Below are 3,623 nucleotides of genomic sequence, written 5' to 3'. Positions count from 1 at the left end.
CATGGTATGTACTCACTCATAGGAGGATACTAGATGTAAAACAAAGATGACTAGACTGCTACTTACAACTCCAGGTAGGCTACCTAGAAAACAGGACCCCAAGAAAGACACAGGGATCAACCAGTGATAGAGAAATGGATGAGATCTACATGAACAACATGGACATGAGTGGGGGCAATGAAGGGAAAGGGTCAAGGGAAAGAGAGCTTAGGGGAGCAGGAGATCCCAGCTGGATTAAGAACAGAGAGGGAGAACAAGGAATAAAAGACCATGATAAATAAAGACCACATGAGAATAGGAAGAAGCAAAGTGCTAGAGAGGCCCACAGACATCCACAAAGATAGCCCCAAAATAGACTACTGGCAATGGTCAAGAGAGAGCCCAAACTGACCTACTCTGGTGATAGGATGGCCAAACACCCTAATTGTCATGCTAGAAACCCCATCCAATGACTGAGGGAACTGCATGCAGAGATCGATGGCCAGGCCCCAACTGGAGGTCCAGGAGTCCAGTTGGCAAGAAAGAGGAGGGTTTGTATGAGCGAGAATTGTTGAGACCAAGGTTGGATAAAGCACAGGGACAAATAGCTAAACGAATGGAAACACATGAACTATGAACCAATGGTTGAGGGGCCCCCAACTGGATCAGGCCCTTTGAATAGGTGAGGCAGTTGATTGGCTTGATCTATTTGGGAGGCATCCAGGCAGTGGGACCAGGTCCTGTGCTCATTGCATGAGTCGGCTGTTTGAAACCTGGGGCTTATACAGGGACACTTGGCTCAGCCTGGGAGGAGGGGACTGGATCTGCCTGGACTGAATCTACCAGGTTGAACTCAATCTTCAGGGGAGTCTTTGCCCTGGAGGAGATGGGAATGGGGAATGGGCTGGAGGGAAGGCCTGGGGGGTGGGGTGGGGGAGGCAAGGGAATCCGTGGCTGATATGTAAAATTAAATTAAATTATAAAACAAAAAAAATGTTTCCCATTTTTCAATGTGGAGGAAAAAAAAGAAAGATGTGATCCTTAGGATGTGCCTTTGGTCTTGCAGTGCCTACCCAAAACTGTATCCAATATGACTAGTGTCCACATAAGGAGAGGCAAAACACCTGTGGAAGAGAAAGACAGAGACAGTCTTGTAACAACCAGGCAGAGGCTGAATTGGTGCAGTTTCATACCAATGGATATCTAGTATTGATGACACCATATACTGAAAAATAATGAAGGATTTTAGCCTGAGTCTCAAAGAGAATATGGCCATGTTGACCCTCTCATTTTGGACTTCTAGCTATAGAGCTCAGAAAAAATACATTTTTTTTTTTTACTTTAAACTACCTTGTGTGTGGTATCCTTCTACAGCACCCCAATATGCTAGATTCCTGTATTTAAAATTTAACACAACTAGCCAATTCTTATTTTACAGAACTCCACAGGCATATATGGATCTCACCACATATTCTTTGAGAGCAATATGTACTTTCTTTGACTTCAGTGCTGAGGTTTAGAAGAGGCCGCAGGCTCATGAATGTGAATGTGATGTCCCCAGCTGGTCATGCTGGTTTGGAAGGCTGTGGAATTTTTCGGAGGTGAGGCCTTGCAAGAGGAAGCAGGTCATCTGGAGAGGGCCTTAAGGCTTCATGGGCTAGTTCCATTTCCTGTCTGCTCTCTTACTTCTGTTCTATCAAGCTGTGATGAGCTGAGAAGTCCCAGTAGCACATCCCTCCTACCATGGAGCCATCTGCTGCCATGTCTTCCCCACCATAGTGGACTGGACCCCTTCATACCTTAAAATCCCACCCCATCTCTTGAATTCTATCTTATCAGGTATTTGGCCAAAGCAACAAGAAAAATATCTAATATAGCCTGCTCTCTCTTTGCTCATACACGCAGTTTCATCCTTAATGTAAATTTGTCATTTCTTTGATAGCTAACAGCACACTATACAGAGAGGCAGATGCCTACTTTGGCAATATAAAAAAGTCAATGGACAAATCACAATCCTGTAGTCTAAGAGGGAGACATGTTTAAAAGTAATTCTTGCTCTTTAGTATTGACAACAAATGCGCACCAAAATCAGTTAGTTAAATAAACTACATGTTTACACTCCTCTTCAAGTTATTACCCATTGTTCTCTAGACCCACGTATCCACCAATCTGGATTGCTCTTCAGATTCACAAACCACCTTGCAGTTTCAGCCCTCAACTGTCCTCCTGTAAAACGGCTTCTTCAGACTTCCCTTTAAGGACAGGGGTCTCTGAATTGAAATGCCTGTTTCTTTAGTGAGACTTAGCTGTGCAGAAGCAATTTGATTTAATCAGTTCACTTTGGAGAATTAACAGCGGATCAATTTAATTTTCTCAGGAATAGTTGCATTTTAAAATGAAAATTATTAACATAAATAAGTCTTTTATGAGTAAAAATATAGACAGCATACAAACAAAGAATTGCATGGTACAGAAAGAACTTTCGGAGGGGATCATCTTTTACAGGGCTCATTATATCCCGCTGATTGTTAATGGTGTGCTGTTACATTTAACCAGGAAGCCATCCTCCCCATTCTGATTTCTTATGAATTCACAGAGAAACACAATCTCCAGTGATCATCCAGTTCAGATTAAAAGGTTCATTGAATATTTGAGAAAATACATTTTTTTTTTTGCAGTTTATAAAAAGACAGACCAACCCACATGTAGATCTTGGATTTTTATCACTGGATTGACCTAATTCCTAAATCTCAGGTTGTCTAAACATAGTGTATTTAAAGAAATGACAGCATGTATCTACATATTATATGGCATAGTGCCTAACCTTCATTCAATCCCACAGAGTCACTGAACATCAGCTATGTAGAAGACGCATAGTTCATCATCAATAAATGTCTTATTATTTTTGTTTGTTGGCAGGCACAAACAGCAATGTGCAATATAACACCATAAGGACTGAGAGCCTTGCATGATTCAATGGCTGTCATTTCTATCTTATGGCACCATTGCTAGCTCTGGGTAATTGTATTAGCTTGCTTGGAATTGTTTCATTGTGATTTTTGTTTCAAGTACGGAATACTATCATTTTAAATGGCTGTGAAATAAATGTATAATTTGAATTAAGAAAGTAACTTTATGCATGGCTTATGAACTGGGATGGTCTACTCCCCAGCTGTAAGGAACAATGCGATGCAGAATCTGAGAACAGCTCCTTCTGATCAATTGAGGGAATATTGACAGGTCTCCCCTCCCGGTCCTCATGTGAGTAGGTTGGTGATAGAAATACCTCACTGCCTATATAAGAAGTGAGGGATAAAGGTAAAGAGTGTTTAAGGTCAGGTTTAGATTTACCCTTCAGCTTCTATCAATAATTAAGCTTGGAAAACCTTCTAGGCAGCCATCTCTTTTGTTTTCAAAGGTTAATTGCAGGGTTTTACTGTGTAGGTACAGCCTTTGAGCAAATATTCCATTAGCAAATTAGTCAGCTCGCTCAATGTATCTGATTATTTGTGTCTATTTGCTAGCTGTGAAAAAACACTCTGAAGGCCATCTGTGAGGTTTAGATATCAATACCGTGTGTATCCTTTAGCTCTGTGGTGGCTTTCAATAGGCATGGTGTGACACTATGGCTTTATCCCACGAAT

At 41.3% G+C, this 3,623-nt stretch overlaps 1 long non-coding RNA gene across 1 annotated transcript; it reads left to right on the top strand.

The window, feature by feature from the left end:
• Positions 1-561: 561 nt before the first annotated feature.
• On the top strand, positions 562-3,235 carry LOC143273191 (uncharacterized). The gene is made up of 3 exons (XR_013051081.1): positions 562-661; positions 1,418-1,580; positions 3,152-3,235. It is a non-coding gene; the product is annotated as an uncharacterized LOC143273191 (long non-coding RNA).
• The last annotated feature ends 388 nt before the right edge of the window (positions 3,236-3,623 follow it).

This window comes from Peromyscus maniculatus, chromosome 5, assembly GCF_049852395.1.
Source record: "Peromyscus maniculatus bairdii isolate BWxNUB_F1_BW_parent chromosome 5, HU_Pman_BW_mat_3.1, whole genome shotgun sequence".
NCBI classification, from domain to species: Eukaryota; Metazoa; Chordata; class Mammalia; order Rodentia; family Cricetidae; genus Peromyscus; species Peromyscus maniculatus.
The sequence above is the reverse complement of the archived record's forward strand: the minus strand, read 5'-3'. Positions and strand labels throughout refer to the sequence as shown.